The 24,795-nt window shown below is 37.7% G+C and overlaps 1 protein-coding gene across 2 annotated transcripts in view; it reads left to right on the top strand.

Annotated features, from left to right (window-relative positions):
• Nucleotides 1-24,795, top strand: part of HTR2C (5-hydroxytryptamine receptor 2C) — a 298,958-nt gene that overhangs the window by 3,826 nt on the left and 270,337 nt on the right. For both annotated transcript variants that reach the window (XM_019824190.3, XM_019824191.2), the window contains exon 2: nucleotides 20,399-20,460. The gene's annotated coding sequence lies outside the window, so the exon portion shown is untranslated. The remainder of the gene's footprint in view (nucleotides 1-20,398; nucleotides 20,461-24,795) is intronic.

Consider the following 24,795-nt stretch of genomic DNA (forward strand, 5'->3'; position numbering starts at 1 on the left):
ACAGCCCCAGCCACGCGTGGCTATTTACATGCAAACTGGTCGACAGTGAATAAAACTATAAATTCAGTCCTTCAGTCTCACAGACCGTATTTTAGCTGCTGGACAACCACCGGTGCCCCGTGACCCCCTGTTGGACAGTGCAGGCATAGACTGTCCTCGTCGCTGCAGAAAGTTCTTTTGGACATGAATTTCCAGCACACTAGAACATGTCTCTTCTGCTTTTATTTAAAGAAGTTTTCACTGATGCATACCCCTTTTCAACATTTTCTGGTCTCTTAATGCCTACACCTTCCTTGAAATTTTCGGCTCCTGGCCCTTTCTTGTTGTCCGATTTTAATCTTGCCGGTTTCTAGAGACTTCATTATTTTTGCCGATGGCTGAATAACAGTCCGGCCTCCTCGTTCCTTGGCCTCTTGTTTTCCATTGTCCTCGGGCCCAGGGACACACCTGAAATACATCAGTTTCTAAAATTTTACAGTTCAGAAATACTAGGAAGTTCAGAAAACTTGGACTCAGTACCCACCCACTTGCCATCTCCACTTCTTTTTCTTCCTAATCTGATAGTCTGACCCCTTATGCCACTCATCGCATTTCTCACCATCACCCAATACACACGACCGTCCTTGCTGCCCTTCCACTGCCCCCCCCACCATTTACCTCCCCTATTTCAAGATAATCTGTCCTATTTTCTACTCGGATCGCTGAGCATTCCTGGAGAAAACTCACAAAACTACACATTCACCGTCTCCAGTCTCAGCTGGGCCCTCAGCACGGCTCAACAATCCCTTTGCTTGCCAAATTTGCGTGTTGACTCCCTTTCCTATGTTCCGAGACACGTGTTCCAAACTTTTGCAAGTCCTGCCAACTTCTCTAGGCTACTCCGGTACCCCCCGATTTCAGCGATTCTTTCACACCACACAGAGAAAACAGAAGCTAAAGAGATAGAAGTATGAGGAAGATGTCATCTCTATTATCTTCTCCGTCCTCTTCTTCTAGATATTTATTTATTACTTCTGTGCTTATGTCTTTTGCTTTGCCTTGGAAACATAAATGCCCCTGTTCCTTTCCCGAGTTAACTTCTCCCTCTGTGCACTGGATCCTGTTTCCTTCTATGTCCTGAAGGTCTCATCCATGATACAGTCGTCTCTTTCTGCAGTATCTTACATGGTCCCTTTTGGTTCCTTGCCCTCCACATACAAACTCCATCTTCCTTACATTGAAAAAATGGATCCCTTGTGACAGGCTAGTGTTATTAATGCATTTCAAGTTAGTTATTAAAATGACCACGCTTTCCTTCTGACCCATTTTTAAGGAAGTGCTCTCCTAAACCTGTTCTCCATCCCATCCCCAGCCTTATTTCTCTATCAGTTTCTTTTGGCCCATGGAAAAACATTGAGAGTATATAGGTGGTCAGCGAAGGCCATTTCACCTGCCCTAAATTCCTAAACACGGCTTTAGTTAATTCGGTTCAGGTCACTATAAGAATGAAGTATCCTCTGGTGGACAATAAAAGGAATAGATTTCTTCCTTCCTTCCAATCTTTTTCTTTCTTCCTTCCTTTCCTTTTTTCCTTCTTTTCCTCCTTCTTTCTTCTTTTCTTTCTCTTTCTTTCTTTCTTTCTTCTTTCTTTCTTTCTTTCTTTCTTTTTTTCTTCCTTCTTTCTAAGGCCTAGATTTCTGATAAAAGGAGTGAGCAATAAAGAAATCAGGAAATGGAGAGTTAGTTCAACGCACCTAGGTGCAGCCTGAAATACTGTACAAGGTGGTTAGCCAAGCCTGGGAAGAATGAGGGTGGGGAGTGAGTGTCGCCTTCCAAGGAAAATGAAGCAGCTTGATTGGAGGGAGGAAGGGAGAGTGAGCATTCAGAGTGGAATCAGCCTTATAATACAGGATGTAGGGGGTAGGTGCACTATAAATTTTTTTTTTAAATAAAAATTACTACTGAAACCAAAGACCATATCAACTAATCTCTCGAAAAGAATAGCAATGAACACACTGAACTGGGGTTCTCTTTATCTTTTTTCATTTTTCTAAAAAAAAAAAATTACCGTTGCCTTTAAAGTCGTTAGTGTCTTTGAAGTCATGGTGCTTTTTTTTTAATGTTTATTCATTTATTTTTGAGAAAGAGAAGCATGAGGGAGGGAGGGAGGGAGGGAGGGAGGGGCAGATAGAGAGGGGCAGATAGGGAGGGGCAGATAGGGAGGGGCAGAGAGTCTCAACGGGCAGGTTGCACGCTGTCAACGCAGAGCCCGACGTAGGGCTTGATCTCACGAACCTTTCACGAACCACGAGATCATGACCTGAGCCAAGATCGAGAGTCAGAGGCTTCACCGACTGAGCCACCCAGCTGCCCCATAAGTACATTTTAAATCCACATGTCTCTGAGTTTATCTCAGTAGTCAAAGACTTAATACTTTCAGGTACAGCTTCCTATGATCAAAGTAGGAAGACTCGCCCATTTTAAGAGGGTTACATGTATTTTACTCATGTAAGCCTCACATTTACCCCATGAGAAGGCATATTTACCCCATGCGAAGGTACAACTGATACCCGCCATTTGCAGATAGGGAAACTGAGGCACCACAAAGGGGTTAAATAATCCACTTACGCTAATTAACTGAAACCAAGCTTGAAACCTTGCAGTTCTGATTCCAGAGACTATGCTGTCCAACGGTAAACTCTCCTGTCTTCATTACGGAATGGGCTACTTTATCTTTCATACTGTAGCCCCTAGTCTTTGGATGGGACAGATTTGCATGTGAACATTAGGCTATTATTACTGACAGTGTCCATTAATCATTAATACGCTGTTTGACAAAGTAATAAGATAAGCGTGTAACATTTCATCTGGGGATTCAGCTATCAATAAAAAAAAAAAAAGTAAAGCAAATGAGAAAGTACTGTTAATGCTGAGGGACTGAGGGACAGGAAGCCTGAGTGAGGCTCAGGGGACTTAGATCATTTAAAAGCTGAATTAAAATCATGGATATAATGCTGTTCTGCACAGAGGCTGACTGGAAAGACTCGGGTGTCATTACAGTGAGTTGGACACATAAGGGTGTGTGGTTTGTCCTGTATGTGACACCACAACACAGGCCATTGAAATTTAGTCCTTTATATACAGTCGCCTACTTGGAATTCAAACAGGAAAATTGAAATCCTGGAGGTCCGAGACTGGAAGAAGCAGAGGGTGTTAAAAATTCTTTATCATGGGGCGCCTGGGTAGCTCGATCTGTCGAGCGTCTGACTCTTGATTGTGGCTCAGGTCATGATCCCAGGGTCATGAGACCGAGCCCCACATAGGGCTCTGTGCTGAGCATGGAACCTGCTTAAGATCCTCTCTCCCCTCCCCCCCCTTCCCTCCCTCCCTCTGCCCTGCCCTTCTCACGTGCTCTCTGTCTAAAATTAAAAAAATTAAATAAAATTATTTATCGTGTATGAGGGAGGAGTGAGGGGTTGTCTGATCCTATTTGCCATGTATTACCTTTTCACACTGGCATCAGGAGAAACAATTTAATAGCCATGACCTGGAAAATTGGTACTGTAAAAAGTAACTGTCAACTTTTTAGTTTACTGATCTGCGCTCAGGTAGGAAGACTGTATTCCTGTTGAGTACTTAAAATTAATGAAGGGTTTAAAAGAACATACCAAACAATCTGTATGCTTAAAGGCTTTATTTTGTGATTGATGAAAAAAAAACTACTTCCATTTTAATGACATAAAAACTGGGACTTGTGATTCCACAATAATTTATTGCTTAAAAATGGGGAGTCAAATGGGAAAACTTAGTTCTGTGATTTCAGCTTCCCTTCCCAAACCTATCTACATTCTACTTGGTTTTCAAGGTCTGGTTTAAACAACCACCCCCACCTTGCGTAAAGGTTTTGCTGACTAACCCACATACATGGCAAACTTTTTGCTCATAGTAAGTAATCAATTACTATATCTTGATTAATTGTATTGTCACATATATGATCAATCCACATCTATCTATCTATTTATCTATCTATCTATCTATCTATCTCTCTATCGATCTATCCATCCATCCTCTTAGGAATGGATAGAGGATGGTTCCAATGATTCCAATGGTTAAAAGTGAGAGAAGACACAGGAAGAAATAGAGTAGAATTTCTCGCACACCTTCACAAAAAATTTAAAAACTCAAAGCATCAGCAGAACAAAGGATTTCTCTGAAATGATGTCATGTAATCTCTCTCAACATACTTTAGAGCGATTAAGAAATTATAAATCTTCTTAATAAAGTTTTGTTTGATGTTTATTTATTTTTGACAAAGAGAGAGACAGAGCATGAGCAGGGAGGGGCAGAGAGAGGGAGACACAGAATCTGAAACAGGCTCCAGGCTCCGAGCTGTCAGCACAGAGCCCGACATGGGGCTGGAACCCACAGACCGCAAGATCATGACCTGAGCCGAAGTCGGACGCTCAACCGGCTGAGCCACCCAGGCGCCCCAAGAAATTATAAATCTTCTTAAACTGGTTTATAGCTAAAGTTTAGCCCTATCATACACAGTTTATTTTTTTCAGTTCACAGTGGAATAATATACAACTATAAATACGTTTTTATTTTATTTAAATAAACTAAATAGATAATTAATAGATAGATGATAGATAGATAGATAGATAGATAGATATAAAAGAGAGAAAGAGACACCCGATTCTATTGGCCACATACGTGTTTGGTGAAGGTGGGTAATGATCAATGATTAGGATCAGTTCCATATTCTGGCTGTAGAATTCCCTTGTTTTTTAGCTTTTAATTAGTAACCTCAAGGGTCTACACTCATTTTGTAGTGTGAGTTGATGGTTCAGAGCGGAGCAGAACTTTTTCTTTTTTAAGTAATAATTCCCGAATGCCTTTACAGCAAATAAATTTATAAACAAGTTTTATTGCTTCATTTTTATACTGTAATAGGAAATCAGAGGTTACTATTAATGAATTCCTTGAGTGATAAAATTGTGAACCTGTTAGTTTTTTTTTTTTTTAATCTTAGAAAAACAGTTAAAATGAATGTAATGCTTCTGTAGGTAGATTGTTCTAGCACTCTTTGGGGGTTTGGTTAGTCACTGATTCCCAAAGGGCTAATAGCCCCATATCTTATATTATTATGTGTAATGTCAGTCTACAATAGATGCAGAGAGAAATTGATGACTATTCTTGGTGGAAGTAAAAGAAAAAGGATCTGGTATCTCTCCAACAAATTTTTTTTAAGCCAAGTTTTTAAAAAGCAGAAATGAGTTGGTTTCTCAACAGACTTATTTCCCTCGTCCTTTCATTATGCTTCTATACCTATTTTTAAAATCACTGTAAACAAATGGACAAAACTGATGACATATGGTAGAATTATAAGCCCGAAAACTACTCATGTATACGATGACCCTCTTCCCCACTTGGGAAGGTATTCTTTATTAGGATGGTTACTTATCTTTTTGAAAAATATACTTTTATTGTCATAAAATACACATACCATTAAAGTTACCATCTTAACCATGGTTACATGTACATTTCAGTAGTATTACATACATTCACACAGTTTTGGGACCATCACCGCCATCCATCTTTGTAATTTTTTTCATCTTGTAAAACTGAAACTCTATACCCATTGAACAAGTTCCCCTCCACCCCAATCCTTGGTTACACTTTCTGCCTGATACATTGCCTCTTGCTCCACAAAATCTTAAGTTAGCACACACTCACTCATTTCATTAGTTTGAAGGTTCATTACCACCCTCTCACTGAATTATGGTCTACCTTAACTTTTTTCCTGCTTCTACTGCCAAACCTCAGCCAATCATCTCAATGTTTGGTAAGTAGATTGACAAAATTCATGATCCATGTTTATCTGTCAAATTAGTCAACTGCATGATGAAGGCGAATCCAAGGCTTGTAACAATCATGGAATTTCAGCAAGTGTTTGTTGAGGGCCTACTGTCTGCCTAACATTTCTTTGGATGTTAGAGAAGTGACACACATACTACACAGTACTTCCTTGAAGAAGTTAATAGTCCTGTTAGACCGAAAGGCAATTCTGTATAATAATATAGTCCTGCAGCTTATAGTACAGACGACAGTGACTTTCTTTCCTTCCTACCTTCAAGAGCCTCAGTTTCTACAACTATAGAATAAGAGGACTGTACCAAGTGATCTTTCTGATCTTCCTGGATCAAACTAACCTTTTTGTTACAAACAAGGATGCAGAGGGGCGCCTGGGTGGCTCAGTCGGTTAAGCGTCCGACTTTGGCTCAGGTCATGATCTCACAGTTCGTGAGTTCAAGCCCCGCGTCGGGCTCTGTGCTGACAGCTCAGAGCCTGGAGCCGGCTTCACATTCTGTGTCTCCCTCTCTCTCTGCCCCTTCCCTGCTCATGCTCTGTCTCTCTCTGTCTCAAAAATAAATAAACATTAAAAAAAAAAGAAGAATTTTTAAAATAAAATTAAAAAAAAAAAAACCACAGGGATACAGAAACCACTGAGGTTAAATGCCTTACATCCCTAAGGTTACAAATCTGGAAACATAAATTATATGAATGTATAAAATGGAGAAAGGAATATGAAGAAACCTCTCACAAATTTTACCACTAAAATAAAAGTAGTGAGAATTTAATAGAATTTAATAATTTAATACATCATTACACCTAGAATCTAATGTAATAGTTAAAAACCACTGACAACTTGAGACGATAATCCATTGCTATAAAGTGATTTGCTACCTTTTTAACCTTAGTGTTGTACTTTGCTGTGGATAAGTACAATTTTCAGAAGAGTAGCCAAACTTGTTCCTATCTATGGTCGATATGCTGAGTCTCTTGATTCAGAGTGAAGCAACTAGAGCAAATAAAAGGACATTTATCTGTAGCCTAATACAGAATGCATGTATGAAAACACTCACATTGTTAGAATTTAAAAAGTATTCTATCCCTCCTCCCACATTTCTTTACTTTTTCATGCAAATTGAAATAATGCTTATTCTTTCTGCCTGGGAGTCATTCTCGGATCACCTTTCTCCCTCTAGTCTCAAGCTTCTCAGTTATTTTGACAAAATGCTGCTCAAAACTTTCCCCCTTTTCATTCCCATTGTGATTATAGAATCTGAGGATTAGCGCCTTAAGGCTCACTTCCGACAACTCCCCAATTCCGCGTTTGAAGTCTACACGTCTCCCACACACATCACAATGCCACAAAATCGGGCTGCCCAACGTCTGGGCAAAGCAGACGTGTGGTTAATAGCAACCAGATGCTAAGGTAGCTGTCAAATGTCGAGACGTTTTATGAAGGTGGGGCTGGGAGGACGATGCAGATTGTAAAGCCAAGGAACAATACCTAAAATTCACATGTGCTATGATTTTGTATGTGCAGTGGAGAGGGACTGCTGGTCATATAAAGGATTATCTAGGTTGACACCCGCACACGTTGTATTGTGTTTGGTTTTGTTCGTTTGCTTTTTGTTTTTTAGGCCTCAAGGTCTGTCTCCAATGTGCCTGGCATGGTGTTTAAGGTTCTATACGCATCATCTTCCTTTTGAATTTGAGTCTTGTCTTTCCTACTGGCTTATGAACTCGCATAGGATGAAATTACATATTATTCACTTCCCCCACAACTACCCTCTGCATACATCATTACACATTGTGGGCTCTTTCAATACATATTTGCTTAATAATTAATACATAAGAGCACACGAGCACTGTGGAGAAAGGTTTTTATAGTACAAATTTACAGTTTAATGACTTGCGTTCTCGTCTTTTCTGAGCCTCGATGTCCTCCCCTGTTTAAGTAAGCCAGACTGAATGGTTTACTAAGGGCATTGCAAATGTTGCAATATATGAAAATACCAGCAGGTTTGCGGTTCTGAAAATTCGCTTCAATAATAATGCTCAAGTAGTTGAGTTTTATAGCCAAGAAGACAATTGTAACTCTTCTCCAACTACTTAAGAACTCCTTAAACAATCTAAAATGAAACCTCACTTAGGATCTTGATCTTGTCCTTTCCTTTTTCACTCCAGGGCCTAAGTAGGAAATGATTCATTATTTAAAGGTTACTAAACGAGTGGAAATTTCTCTTCTTTTTGTCTTTTTTTGACAGCAAATTTAGGACATCATTGGCTACCAATAACAAATTAAATATAACCATTTTTAGGTGGTTTAAATTAAACCATCTGCAGCCACAGTCCCTCCACAAGAATTAATTAATATCTCGGTGAATATCAGGGCTGTCATTGCTTAGCTGATGATTGAGCTTCGTGATTAGAAATTGTCTTTTCCTTTAATATATTCCTAGACTGAATTGGATATGTAAGCTATTACTTTATAGAGGACTTCAAAAGAAAAGGAAATTTGTGGGCAGATATTCATCTCGAGGCCTTTAATTACATTTCATATTATCTTTTTCCCCTTGTATCAGAACCTTTCTTTTATGAGGCGTATTCAATTTACTGTATTTGTATTCAGAACTCTTTGAGTCTTTGAGAGTGACCGCAGATGGCTGGACGGAGCAAAGGAAAGGCCATTTATAGCTTGCTCATGACTTCTTTCTGTGTTCTATTTTGATTTCTAATTACTTTCTCTTGAAAATGATATCAAGCTCCTTTATCACCATCTTCAATGAATCTAAAGTTATACCCTTTGTGTTGGCATAAAATAATTTCAAAGGAACTATTCAAACTTGGGTCCTCAGCCGGATTTTAACCTGTGGCACTCAAGCCTACTCTAGATCTAGCTGAATAATCGTGTAGATTTCTATCACCATCATCACTTTAAGGATATTTTTTTTGAAACTTAACTACACGTGACATTGTAAAAACATGGCAGAGAATATAACAGTTATTCTTAGAGTCACAGAACTGGCAAGCCAGTATTTAATGAACATTTTTTGTGTGATGTGGTTCCTACCATAGAGGAACTTACATTTCTTTCAGCAAGATAAAATAGATACATGCACCATCAGATGTTCTTTGGATAGCTGAAAATATGATATGGATCTCTGGAGATAGGTGAAGCTTGGAGGTAAAAGAATTTGGACCAATCCATACTCTTCTGGCATAGCTGAATTTCAGAACTTTCCAAGGGAAAGAAGGTTGTAGAGAGGGAAGAACAGAGGTCCAAACAGTAAGCATTGATTATGCAAAGCTTTGGGGAATATCTAAGCATTATATTTCTCTCAGAATCTTCAAAATGAAACACGCAGGCTTTCTCTCCCAACTGTATACGTTATCACATTCAATTATTGTTAAGGTTCTGCTCTGTGCAAGACATTTGACTGAATAGTCCAAGGTCTCCCAGAAGAGGAAACAATATATAACTTGTGATCTCCAGGAAGCTGGAGTCCAGTTGGGGAGCCAATATATGAGTGCCACATAAAGGGTTTGGTCTCCCCCCCCCAAAAAAAAAGGTTTCTGTTACATTAAACTTAGAGAAATTTCCAGGAATAGATATAGAAACGTTTTTGCCCCAAAGCTCAAAGAAGGAATATGGATTTGGATCAATTCTCTCAGGTGCCTTGTTCACTATCACCTGAACTTATAGTGACCAAATCTCTTTTTTGCTGACTCAGAAATGTCCAGATGGATAGCATTTTTGTAGAAAACAGAAACAAAACCAAAAACATCTCCCCGAGTCTGGTGTCCTTCATGCTCAATCTTGTTACTAGTAAGTAAGTAGATATCTGAATTACACATTGACTTATAGTACTAGTAAGTAAATGATTCGCTGTGGATTAAACTCTCGGATAAAATCAGTTGTCTATCAAGTGACTACTAATTCTCAATACCAAAAGAGTCATACATTTTTATTAGATAATTTACAGAACTTAATATTTTAAGAATATTAGCAAAGTAATTCACAATTCCAAGATCCAAGGATGACATTATGAAAACATTAACAAGTTGGGTACTAAGAATTTTAATAAAGCAATGGAACTGAAGTATACTGATAGCATTTGTAACAGACTTCCTATTGCTTGTGTTTCAAAGGTAAATGAATACAGGCTTAAAAAAGGGCCCCTAACTTGTTCCAGGTCACTCAGCTAATTATTAGCAAAGCTTACAAGGAGAACCCAAATCTCTTAAACCTCAAATGAGGTTCTTTTCCACCATGGTCTACCTCTTCTTGAAGGCTATGTGGCACATGAAATGAAAGCCTTTAAAAATTTGACATCATACTGTCCTTGAGAATCACGTCATGCTTAGTAAATCTAGAATAAACAGAAAGTGAATTCACACTGTTGGTCTCAATAACCAGAAAGTTCGTAGTACCAGTGTGTGAATATTTTCAAGGTTGTGATTTTCATTCTTACTGACATAGATAAGAGATCCTGTGTGTGATATATTATATATATATATTCCTGGAGATCACAAGTTATATATTGTATATATATATATATATATATATATATATATATATATATATTCAGAATGAGAGGAAGAGAATCATGGAAAAGACAAGCATATTTTCTGCAGTTTAAATTAGATAACTGACCAGTTGACAGGCCATGTGCATTTATTTATGGTAGCATTTTTATTTTTTAATTTGTTAAAGCAACTGAAGTCTGAAACAGCTCAAGGCTGGATGATTCCTTTCTATAAATTACGTCTCTTGAAATGTACAAATGCAAGCATGAGTCACTAGCTACAGAATTCCAGCTTTAATCCATTATGTCATTTTTATAAGGAAACAAACCGGTGACCTTCACGTGGTGTTAAGGACAATGAATCTGTGAATTACAGACTATGGGAAAGATGTGATCATAACACGAACAATCAAATGAGTTCGATGCTATGATCTAAAAGGGGAAAAAAAATAAAGTACATTTTGAAGGCAAACTGAAACATTCACATACCTTGGAAGCAAATGTCAAATAGTTAACTTTCAGTTAGATGTGCATGGGCAGAAACAGTAACCAGAAAGAAAATGCACAGCCCAAGCAAATCTGCAATGTAGGTTTTGTGGAGTGGTTTCAATTTTCTATTGACTCATCGGAACTTTTCAACTATAGGGTTACTGAAATTGTAAAAAGGGGGAAAGGGAAAGGAATTCAATATTGAGCCCCACTCTATCCTAGTCAATGCATTTGACAAAGTACATACATTCCCTCATGTAATTTGCACAACCGTAATAAACAGGAAATGGAGACGCAGAGAATTTAAGTCACATGCCCAAGCGCATAGCCCATCTCCATAGAGCCAGGCATCGAGCCAAGCCTGTCTCACTACAGAGGTTATGGATACTTTTTGCATGGCACCCTGATTAGCAGCCTGAAGTTTTTAAAATACGCCAAATGTTCATGCCCAAAATGTACTGTCACTATAACATTTACTTAGTCACTGGCAATGTCCTCAAAGGACGACATAAACGGAAAACAAGTCAGGAGACATCAGTCATAGGTACGCTTCTACAAATCAAGGATGCGTGTATTCTCAAAGATGTCAGTTCATTTTTAAAGGTGAGGGAATTATTATTTACTAATAGGATTAAAGGTGGAAAAAGCGTGCAAAACGTTATCTAATAATAGTAATTGGCAATGAAATAGGAAAATGGTAGAAATGAATCATAATATTTTTTTAAAAAAATACCTGACACGGTTAATGTAATCAGAGGTCTTTGTGATTAAGAACATTTAGAGTATGTAAAAGTAAAAAAAAAAAAATTGCTTTGAAGATGGTGTTTAAGATTAGATGAGGAGTTTTATTTTATTTTTTTCAATGTTTATTTATTTATTTTCAGAGAGAGCTTGAGCAGGGGAGTGGCAGAGAGAGAGGGAGGGAGACAGAGAATCCCAAGCAGGCTCCGCACTGCCAGCATGGGGCCCGATGCAGGGCTCGAACCCACGAACTGTGAAATTGTGACCTGAGCCAAAGGCAAGAGTCGGACGCTTGACCGACTGAGCCACCACCCAAGGCGCCCCTTATTTATTTTTTTTTTAATTTTTTTTCAAAGTTTTTTATTTATTTTTGGGACAGAGAGAGACAGAGCATGAACGGGGGAGGGGCAGAGAGAGAGGGAGACACAGAATTGGAAACAGGCTCCAGGCTCTGAGCCATCAGCCCAGAGCCTGATGCGGGGCTCGAACTCACGGACCGCGAGATCGTGACCTGGCTGAAGTCGGACGCTTAACCGACTGCGCCACCCAGGCGCCCCTCAAGGCGCCCCTTAAAGAGCAATTTAAATAAGTTTTAGAGTCTGAGTGTTCTCATCTTATGAGGGTAACAGTTTGTCCCTTGCAAGATTGTTCTAAGGATGTGATGCATAACGTATACACAGAAGCTAGTGCATGATAAACTTAAACAAGAAAAAAAAAAAAAAAGACCAGACATATTTACCTTAAGTTCCCCCAAATCACATTTACTAGGGGGAAAAAGGCAGTCATAATAACACAGGAAACATTTTGAGTACGTATGCCGTGAAATTCCATTCTGCTCTTATAGCTTCATAACATAATAAATGCTTCTATTTTAATCTAATTTCGTATATGATAGTTATATTTTCTCATCATTTAACAAGCTCAACCTTATTTTTTTTATTTTTTTAAATGTTTATTTATTTTTTAGTCAGAGAGAGAGAGAGAGAGAGACAGAGCGTGAGCAGGGGAGGGGCAGAGAGAGAGGGAGACAGAATCTGAAGCAGGCTCTGTGCTGTCAGCACAAAGCCTGATGCGGGGCTCGAACTCATAGACTGTGAGATCATGACCTGAGCTGAAGTCAGACGCTTAGCCGACTGAGCCACCCAGGTGTCCCAACAAGCTCAACTTTAAACATGGCATCTGCATTTTATTTATTTATTTTATTTAATTTTTTATTTTTTTTTACATTTACATCCAAATTAGTTAGCATATAGTGCAACAATGATTTCAGGGGTAGATTCCTTAATGCTCCTTACCCATTTAGCCCATCCCCTCTCCCATAGCCCCTCCAGTAACCCTCAGTTTGTTCTCCATATTTAGGAGTCTCTTCTGTTTTGTCCCCCTCCCTGTTTTTGTATTATTTTTGTTTTCCTTCCCTTATGTTCATCTGTTTTGTCTCTTAAAGTCCTCATACGAGTGAAGTCATATGATACTTGTCTTTCTCTGACTAATTTTGCTTAGCATAATACCCTCCAGTTCCATCCACATAGTTGCAAATGGCAAGATTTCATTCTTTTTGATTGCCGAGTAATACTCCATTGTATATATATACTACATCTTCTTTATCCATTCATCCATCGATGGACATGTGGGCTCCTTCCATACTTTGGCTGTTGTTGATAGTGCTGCTATAAACATGGGGGTGCATGTGCCCCCTCGAAACAGCACCCCTGTATGCCGCGGATAAATGCCTCGTAGGATAATTGCTGGGTCATAGGGTAGTTCTCTTTGTAGTTTTTTGAGGAACCTCCATACTGTTTCCCAGAGTGGCTGCACCAGCTTGCATTCCCACCAACAGTGTTTTCTTTTGGTATACTGATAATATATTTTGTACTGAGTTTTTCCTGCAACTTTTACAGTGAAGCTGATCGTGCCAAGTTGAGTAAATATTGTGACTAAATGGTTTTGAATAAAAACAAAGCACACCAAACAAATCCACCAGTGATCTGAGAATATTTTAAGAACGAGTTTTCAATATTACTCAGAGCAAAAGCCTATAGAGTATTCAGAACCTGTCATTAGTTTTTAGCTGAACTCTGAATTTGTTAGCTTTCAGGAAACTGGAAAGAAAATCGCTGGCTGTATATATGCCACGACAAGTTAAACAAAAAGGGGGCTGTGAGGAGGACATAAACTTGCACAACAAACTACAAAACCAACCCCTCCCCAAAATAACCCGTAATGAATATCAACTGTGAAAAGAGGAGTTTAAAATAAAGTTTCAAACACAGCTTTTGCCCATAATAAAGAAGGCATAGAGTTTCTTCTACTTGGTCCTTTTTTGGATGCTTACGGACTTGGCACATTCCTCACCAGAGAAGTCACAGGGACGTATGGTTTCGTATTAAGATCAATGACTGAAAAGACTCATCTCAAATAGAAAAGTTTGCATCATTCTGATTATACATAAACACTTAATATTTGCTGATGCGAGATAGAGGCCATATAAAAATTGACCTTTGGGTGTATCTTATTCAATTAAAAAAGATTTCATAATGCTTCAGCTGTCTGGCTATATTTGTCATAAGTTTTGGGGTTTTTTTTGTTTGTTTTTTTTTTAATGTTCTGCCCCAGCTTCGGCATCACTACAAAATACGTACACTTGCAGAGCTTCGGGTATTGACGTTATTGTTACTTTTTAATTTTTATTTATATATAAAGTGTGAGCAGGGGGAGGGGCAGAGAGAGAGAGAGAGAGAGAGAGAATCCCAAGTGGACTCCATGCCGTTAGCACAGAGGCCAACGCAGGGCTCGACCTCAGGAACCGTGAGATCATGAGCTGAGCTGAAACCAAGAGTCAGTTGCTTAACTGACTGCACCACCCAGGCGCCCTGCATTATTATGTTTTAATTAAAACCTGGCCTTTCCTGATTCTCGATGTATATGTGGTTACCCAATTATCATGTGAAATCAATGCAGTTCCCCATGTATTTTTAACAATGCTATCAATCTTTCAAAGTTATTTTAAGATCTGATGTTTTTATTGGTAGTAATGGATTCAATCCCAAATCTTTTTTAACAGTTTTATTGAGATATAATTCGGATACGATGCAATTCACCCACTTGAAAGTATACAGTTCGATGGTTTCTAGGTTGAGAACTTTTTCATGATCCTCAAAAGGATCCTTTCTTTGTGTATAGACTTGCTTATTCTGGAACCCACAAACTTGACATATGTACTTGCTGGGAATGTCGGACAGGTTGTTTTATATTAAGAAGAGTTGGCAGGGGCGCCTGGGTGGTTCAGTCAGTTAAAGCGTCCGACTTCAGCTAAGGTCAGGATCTCGCGGTCCGTGAGTTCAAGCCCCGCGTCGGGCCCTGGGCTGATGGCTCGGAGCCTGGAGCCTGCTTCCGATTCTGTGTCTCCCTCTCTCTCTGCCCCTGCCCCGTTCAGGCTCTGTCTCTCTCTGTCTCAAAAATAAATAAAACGTTAAAAAAAATTAAAAAAAAAAGAAGAGTTGGCAAATAAAACAAAAGAAAATTTGTGGTTAGATTCAGGCAATACACTCTTGATTTATCTGGCTCAATCCTTAACTTTTTTAAACTTCTGAATGTAATAAAATTTTGCGTCTGGGATTGTATCACCTTCATTTTTGTCTCAAGTTTTATGTTAGTACCACAAAATCAATAAAAAGGGAGGCATCCTTAAAGTACTTCTGTTCAAAATTAATTGATTTCAGAAAAACCTTAGTTTCACACTCAGGAATATTCCATTTCTCCCTTTCTTTCATTTTTGCACCCAATCAACACGGGCCAAATTTGACTATCCTTTACAGAAAGGAGGCATTTACATCAGAAAACTTTTGAGTATGTGCTATTTGCAGTTGAATGCCTCGGCCTCTGGTTGTTAGGGGGTTTTTTGGTTTCCCCCCCCCTCAATCTCTAATATGGAACACACCTCCTTAAAATTACACCTATTCAGAGCATTTTTGTGAACTAAAACTGCCTTTCATTCTGCTAGGCTTCGCATTATTCTTTTATAATAGCCGCGTAGCATAACACATCACTAGGAACTTTCAATTCGTATACACGTTAGCTGCCAACCTCAAAAAGCCACTTTAATCACATAAAACCTGCCGCCTTCTACCCAAAATATGATACCTATTATTTAATATACTTCCCATTTGCAGCGATCAGTCTCATAATGTCTAGTAACATATATAAATAGATCTATTAACGTGCCCAAATTCGTGTTTTAATCTTCTTTTTCTGAAGTGTATATGCTCTATACACAATAGAAAATAATTTGTTGTTGTTACTTGTACTAAATATGAGGATGTGATTGGTAATGTGCTATTTTGTATTGGAAAGCTTTGCCCAGTGGTTTTGTCTTTTCAAATTGTTCCTTTGGTTTGCCATGTTCACTTGAACTTGTGATTCACTGTTCCGAGTATCACCAATGGTCCACTCCAGTGCTCTCTTAGACACCACACAGAAAGCTTTAAAGGCAGTATGACGTTAGATAAAGATGGTGGTATTAGAATATCCAGTGAACTTGAAGAGAAAGTTAAGAGAATGTGAATGAATAAATCAACAGGATAAGGCAAGGGGATATGCTTTAAATAGTCTATAAACAAGACTCAGTGAAAGAAAAGAATATTTTGAACAAAGGACAGAAGAAATAGGAAAGGAGAAGAGCATACCTTATGGTTCCATTGATAGGAACTTCTAGAATGGGCAAAAATAATCTAAAGTGATAGAAGTAAGGAGATAGAGTAAGTGATAGAAGAAGGAGTCAGTGGGGGGGTGACTACAAAGGAACAGGAAGATAGAACCATTCGGTATGTTCATTGGCACGGGGATTGCGCAGGTGTGTATTTTCTTCCTCAAAACTGGTCAAACTCCATATGTAAAATATGTACATGTTATTATATGTAATTTATACTTCATTAGAGTAAACTGTCTAGAAGTCAAAGCACTCAGTAAAGGGTAACCATTGTGTTTGAATGGGATCAGATTTTAATCCCGAATGAAAGATGACCTCCTTCTTTTTAAATACGAAATATCCGTGTCATTCCAAAGAGGTACATTACACTCTTTTGTAATGTATTCCTGCTTCTCAGGATTGAGTACTGCCATTTTTTTTAATTTTTTTTCAACGTTTATTTATTTTTGGGACAGAGAGAGACAGAGCATGAATGGGAGTGGGGCAGAGCGAGAGGGAGACACAGAATCGGAAGCAGCCTCCAGGCTCCGGGCCGTCAGCCCAGAGCCCGACGCGGGGCTCGAACTCACAAACCGCGAGATCGTGACCTGGGCTGAAGTCGGACGCTTAACCGACTGAGCCACCCAGGCGCCCCAGAGTACTGCCATTTTAATGATGACGCTTAGCCACAGTAAGACAGGCATTTCTTTAATAGACATTCTACTTTAAATGCCTGTTTTTTTCCCCGTGATTTCAACCGAGGAGAAATAAAGCAGCAAACTTATCCATTAAATCTTCGCAGGATTCGTATGACTTTGAAAGCGCGATTTTGAATTGAAACGACTGTTTCAGAATACTCTTTCTGCGGGTAGGCTGAAAGCAAAATAACATTAATTTTTGTAGGAAAAGGAAGATAAAATCTGCCTTGGACAATCACAAAATTCCCCTTCATACCATTTTATAAGTCAGTTATAAATAGCATCAGAAGTAATAGGGTTGCACATGAGAAATTGAAAGATAGCGCATGCACTATTTTTGGAGGAGCCATTGTGTCCTGTTTGGATCAGTATGTAGAGCTAGGTTGTGGCTAGGGGCGTCTTTCCTTTTTCTCTGGAGTCGGCAGCCTACAAAGGAGAAAACTTTATCAAAGTCATGTGGGAATTTTATTTTTATTTTTATTTTTATTTTTTATTTAAATTCAAGTTAACATACAGTGTTGTCATGGCTTCAGGAGTAGAACCCAGTGATTCATCCCTTGTATATGACACCCACTGCTCATCCCAAAAAGTGTCCTCCTTGGTCCATCAGCCATTTAACCCAACCGCCCACCCACCACCCCTCCAGCAACCCTCACTTTGTTCTCTGTCTTTAAGAGTCTCTTCCGGTTGGCCTCGCTCTCTGTTTTGATCTTATTTTTCCTTCCCTTCCCCTACGTTCATCTGTTTTGTTTCTTAAATTCCACATATGAGTGAAATCGCATATCTGCCTTTCTCTGACCGAATTATTTCGCTTAGCATAGTACTCTCTAGTTCCATCCATGCTGCTGCAAATGGCAAGATTTCATTCTTTTTCATTGCTGAGTAGTATTCCATTGTGTATATATGCCACATTGTTTTTATCCATTTGTCCATCGATGGACATTTGGGTTCTTTCCATAATTTGGCTATTGTTGATAGTGCTGCTCTACACGTCATGTGGGAATTTTAAAGACAACAGTTGAGTAAGGTAAAAAGAAACTTGAAATGACAGAATGCTGATGACAAAATATATCTCAGATTTATGTATAAATAACCGAAAGAAAAAGACTGAAGAGTGTGTGACAGATATAAAATCTGAATGTAAAGAATGCCATCAGTGTGGAGCAGAGGCAAATCAAGTGGGATTAAAGAGAGAGACAGAAATGGGGGGAAAAAAGTTAATTTTGCCTAGGGTATTCCAGACTTTTTCAAAATTAATTAAAATTTTAGAAATGTACACGAAAATGTTGCAAACACCAGAAAAAGTATTTTTTTCAGTTGATAGGTCTGGAAGTAATTTTTTAAACTGTAAGATCGATTGTTTTTATGGAGGAGCAGAAATGCTTCATTATATCTCATTTCTCCCCCCAAGGGAGTCTGGAAACCCGCAATAAATAAATCCTGTGTGAATAGGGAAAATTAAGTGGGAGCTACAGCAGTAGAACAGGTCATTACTGGGGCGCCTGGGTGGCGTAGTCGGTTAAGCGTCCGACTTCAGCCAGGTCACGATCTCGCGGTCCGTGAGTTCGAGCCCCGCGTCAGGCTCTGGGCTGACGGCTCAGAGCCTGGAGCCTGTTTCCGTTTCTGTGTCTCCCTCTCTCTCTGTCCCTCGCCCGTTCATGCTCTGTCTCTCTCTGTCCCAAAAATAAATAAACGTTGAAAAAAAAAATGTAAAAAAATAAAAATAAAAATAAATAAATAAATAAATAAATAAAAAATAAAAAAAAAAAGAACAGGTCATTACTATGCACTGAAATGATTTCAGGCTTTGCCGCAATTCTATGTTTCATTTTTACCGTACAGACTAATAACTTGGCAATCGACTTCTTCAGCATGCAAGGAGTCTCATCGTGGCCCAAAAATTACTAATTTTGTACTTCTGGGTCTGGAAATGTGCTAGGCAGAACCGGGTTTACATCCCTTTTCGTGAAGAAATTATTTTTATTTACTGTAGATCCCCTGCCATGTTTAAGGTGATCATGTGTTCTCACATATTTATTTCATAAATCTTTGTATTATTTAGAGCTGTAAAACAGACAAGAACATTCTAGTGCAAATTTATAATATTAAATGTATTTTCCTGACATTTAGATTAAGATAGCAAAGCTTTTACCCATGTTGCTTTTCATTAATTTGAAGTCAGAACTACTCTTTATTTACTGTCATAAGGAATGAAAAATATAACAATTTGTTGGCATAGTCCATTGGCTCTTGAATGATTAAGAGGGTAGTCACATTAAATTATTTAAATTGTAGCTTTAAATTTATTGCATTAATATTTTATACTATGCTTCAAATCTGTTACTTTATATTGATAAGTTTATGAGCTAATTATTTTAATGTCTTCAAATAATATGATAATTAATATTGTATATGTATTTTTTATAACTCTAGTCGTCTTTTCATTATTTGATTTTATTTACTTGAATGAATGGAAGAATTAGTTTTGTAGGAGAGGAAAAACTTTTCCTCTACACTGTTGTGTTCGGTTCCTGAGACCTGCAAACTAAAATGAGAAGTGAGAGAATAACAGGAGAAAAAGTTTTGTTTCATATACATATGAAGCCAACAAAAAAAGCAACTGGCTTGTTTAACAGTAAAGTTAAGGACTTATATACTTAGCTTGGTAGGAAAAAGGAGAAGTGAAGAACAACTTCTCTAGGAAAAGCAAATAGGTTTCTTTAGTAAAAAACAAGTGGGTTTTTTAGGAGAACAGATGGGAGAGAAGTTTGTGATAATGTTTGTCTATACAGGTACCAGTGGTCTTTCCATCTACCACAGAGCTATACAATTTTGCGGAGAGGGTATTCATGGTAGCCTCATTAACCCAGACATTACAGCTTTTAGTCAGATAAAGGAAACACAGGAGGCTTTTTTTTTTCCTGCAATATGGTTACAGCAAATTTATTTGTCCTGCAAAAATGTAGCTGGCTAATATTTGTATTAATTTTGTTTTCAAATCTGAAAATAAACACTGTCAACCGATAGGTTTAAAATAATTGATACTGAAATGGCGATTTTTCAAATGTCCTTTCCCCTTCCAGCTTCTAGTATCGTTTTTCATACCTATGGGTAAAATACCATTTAATTAATCCTCGTCTGTAATTACTTCCCGGGAAATAATGTTTTAACTTAATATTTGAATCATGATTTTGCTGGTTCATGTATAATACTCCACTGATATTTAATTTTCTCTGTTATCTGCTGCACTAGTGGTTGGGGCTTTTTAAAATTAACTTTATATAAATGAAACAGTCTTCTGGTGCCTTATGGGTATCAGCCTCATTACTTTTCAGTTATGCTTTATACATGGATAGTATAAATAGCTATTGTAAATAACACTTTACTTACAGAGTTCTCATTGCATTTTTCTAAACGTTTATTTTCAGGGATATCAACCAATATCCATGAGCATCTATAGGCCAACCATCGCCATCCTTCAAAAGTAATTGTAAGTATACCCATAAACATGCTACAGCATTCTCATTTTGCAGTAATATTCAACCATTATAGTTAGGAGATTCTGTTTAGTTTGGTAATGTAGACCTACCTCTGAACTAGTAAACATTTTCCACGAATGATTTACCATATTTGAAAAAGAATATTATTTCATTGGTAAATAACATTTTAATGCAGCTTAAAAAAAAAAAAAACTCAGCCTGTTTAATGGCCAAATAATGTGTGAAACAGACACCCTTGCCAAAATGTTTAATCAGCACCCTGACTTTATACTAAATAAATATCAAATAAGATAACATAAATAAGAACAACTAGGCTAGCCAAGACAAACTGTGAACTTTAATTTTTCTCCTTCAGAAACAAACTCACATCCGAGATTAGGCCATAGAAAATACAGCTATTATTTTCCTATGATAAACTTTTGAAGATATTCTTGAGGGATGGACCCAAAAATCTCAGGAGGAGTATGAGGGGAGACTGAGAATTTTGTTTCTTCTTTTTTTAAATTTTTTTTAAAGTTTATGTATTTTTGAGAGAGAGAGAACGGGAGTAGGGGAGGGGCAGCGAGAGAGGGAGACAGAATCCGAAGCAGGCTCCAGGCTCTGAGCTGGCAGCACAGAGCCCGACGCGGGGCTCGAACCTACGAACCGTAAGATCATGACCTGAGCCGAAGTTAGACGCTTAACCGACTGAGCCTCCCAGGCACCCCTGAGAATTTTGTTTCTTAAAAAGGAGTATCAGGGGGTTCCTGGGTGGCTCAGTCGGTATTCTCTAGGTTTCTTAAGCATATTATTACAATTTAGGCAAAGTAGGTCAGAATTAGATCCCTTATTTTAAGCTCTAGACTGCACAGGGAATCCTCAATTAAATTTCTGATTGTTCTAGGGGTGCCTAGGTGGCTCAATCAGTTAAGCATCTGACTCTTGATCTGTGTCCTAGGTCATGATCCCCACGGTTTGTGAGTTCGAGTCCCCCATCAGGTTCTGTGCTAACGGTTCAGAGCCTGCTTGGAATTCTCTCTCTCCCTCTCTGTCTCTGCCCCTACCCTGCTTGTGCTCTCTTTCTCTCAAAATAAATAAATAAATTTTAAGAAATTAAAATAAATTTCTGATTGTTCTCAAAGTCATCCACATATATTTAATTCTGCACAATGTTTTTAGAATGATAGTGTTGGAGGAAGAACTGATAATGATCGTAGAGGTTAACTTGCTTTTACAGTAAAATGTTAACAGACTCTTTCAGTATAAAATTAATATATACCCATTACATAAAAATTAAATGATACAACCTAAAGTGGAAAGTGGAAGTCTATCCAAATTGGAAAGAAGTTAGGGTGGAATAAGGGTGGGGAATGTCTGCTGCACATATTATGATTGATCAAAAAATAAAAGAAGAAAACAGTGATTTTACATCAAAGTAGTTGCATCAAAATGGCTGCATTAAAATGTACCATAGTCAGAATGGTCAATATCAAATTGTCCTGCTTTGTGATTTGATGACTCACCATTTAACATGATGACAAAGGTTCCACTTCCTTTGTTTAAGATGTATTGAAGAAACTCTTGGTGCTATATAGCCAAGTTTCCATAAAGGAAACATGAAATTCAAAAAGCGTAAAACGTAAAATCTTAAAGAGCCCCAGCAGCTGTCCTGAGAGGGCACACAAGAAGTCACTCAGTGTACTTTTGTGAAAATCCAAGTTTTCCCACAGATGTTTTCACTACGTTGGTGAAACAGGCTAACGTGGACAGGTAGGTAAGTTTACACTCTCAAGCTTCAAACCGTGTTCACTCACACAAGGCCACCTCGTCTATATCAATGGCAACAGAAGCCCTACGGGGTGGCAAAGACCAAGGTCAACCTTAGTAGAATGTGACGTAAGCCGGTTTCACCTGCAGTACGCCCCTTTGGACACACGCCTGTTGACCCCTTGTTCTTACCCAGCTGTTAACTGGAAGAGAGATTTGATATACAAATTCATGCTAGAGTGGCAATATCTAACAAGTCCTACCCCATCCAGAGAGGGGCACATTTTAACATCGAAAATGGGGCTCCAACAAATCCCTTGATTGGCTAAAAGAGAAAATATGCCCCAAATGTCATCACGTTGGTATATAAGCTTGTTGCCTACTTCGCTTCTCCAAAAGGCTGGCCTCCTCAGGGCGTATTAGTGACACGGAAAATAGATATGCAACATACTTAATATAAAACCTTAGACTCTGGTTATTTATGGTAAAGAATTTTGTTATTGTCACTAAATATGTTCATTCTCACTGTATGTAGAAGAGTACTAAAAGTTTTGTGATAATGTACACACATCCACAACTTGATATTCTTTGAGGTTTTGATATGGGGGTCCCTGGTGATTTCTAGCTATTTTAAGCTATATGAGATTCCACCGATTTTTAAAAATAAAAGGCAATTAACCTGATTGGTCTCCAGCTATCACTCAAACTTAGTAACACCTACTCTGAAGCCTTACTTAATGCTACCTATGGGCTACTATGAGATATATATATATATAGTTATTATATATATATCAAATATAGTTATTATATATCATATATATCACAGTGAAGGTAATATGTATCAGATATATATATGTCTGATATGTATGATATATATATATGTCTGATATAATATGTATCAGATATATATATATATATGATGTATCAGATATATACATGTCATATATATATATATGTATCAGATATATATATCAGATATATATCACAGTGAAGATAATAATTTAGGAAATGTGTTCAATGTCTCCTGCGAAAAATAATCAGTTGGACACTGTGCTCCCTCCTGAGCTGGATAAGGTTTGTAATATTAGTAAGTATTAAAGGTAAATATTATCTTTTTTTCTGTAAAACCATATCACCATTTAAAGTTTCTTCACAGAAAGTGAAGAAATGATGTACATACACTCCTTCTACAATGTCACGACGGATTTATACTTGTCCCTTTCTTGACATCTATATTAACACCTATACTTAAGAATTAAATTCACACCTACGTGAACACCTATATTTAAGAATTGTATCTTTTAAACTTTTGACTAGGTGACTCTGTGTTGTGATAAATAAATACAAGTTCATTTAACGGAAGGATTTTTTTGCAGTGTAAGTTCTCTGATATATAACTGAGTATGATTATAAAGTTGTTTTGGTTACCAAATGACTTAAAGGAAGACATAAGTAGACGCTAACAAAAATCAGCTATTACCTACGTACATATTATTGTTCTTCAGCTCTTCATTTGGTTAAAGTAAATGAAACATAATCAAAACTCATGAAAGGGTACAGAATTGAGTATTAAAATGTTGTGTGTTCCATGAGTAGAATATGCCTTTTATACCACCTACAGGAACCAACATGGTGTCTTGTACATGATATGCATTTAATAATATATTCAATAATTAGTGCAATAATAACTATTGAACTAGTAGTGATAAAATAATAGCACCTTGGGAATAGATACTCAGTCAGGCATGCCTTTCAGTAGTGAATATATATACATATTTAGAGCATAAGAAAACCTAAACCTTTATGAGATAATTCCACATTCTTCACAATTTTTACTTGTACTAATATTCCAAAAATTGAAGTAGTCTTTTATAATAATCAAGAGAACTAAAAAACGTGGCTTTAACTGAGTGAAGAAATATTTATTGATTTCAATAATCCAATTGAGCCAACTGATAACTTGAAAAACTACATACCACACATATTTTTCACTCTGACTAGTCTGCACCCAAAGCCAACAAGGCTGGCAACGTGGTTCAGAATGTGCCCGTGCTAAAATGTTCCAACTTTTCAAAATAAGCAAAAATCACTTTATTTTGGAAAGCTCAGCAGCTAAGCAGTTTCAAGGTAGAGTTGCATGGCCATTCACACTAGATCATAGCAGCGAAATAATTTTATATGTACATTTTCTGATTTTGAACATACACCTTTCAAAGCTATGCTTGTACTTCTAAATTTTGCATTTTCGAAACATTCATATCTCCCGAAATATCAAATATGGGTGTAACTTTCTTTTAAACATGGGTGTAACTTAAGGAACTGCAACAATTAAATTAATACATGTGGTATAAGAGGCCATCGGGATCAAGGAGTTTATGACGTAGAGAATGTTGATTTCATATTTATTAGTCTTAAGTACATATTGCTATCATTTTAGAAATGGCACATATTACCTTCCCAAAAGATACAGCTATCTTAATGAGGCAGAAGTTGTTACACGTTGTATGAAATGCATATTTGCATATTTGCATCATGTTTCTATCACATTTTACTCTCGTTTAAAAATTATTTTTTCCCCT

The sequence above is a fragment of the Felis catus genome, chromosome X, assembly GCF_018350175.1.
Source record: "Felis catus isolate Fca126 chromosome X, F.catus_Fca126_mat1.0, whole genome shotgun sequence".
NCBI classification, from domain to species: Eukaryota; Metazoa; Chordata; class Mammalia; order Carnivora; family Felidae; genus Felis; species Felis catus.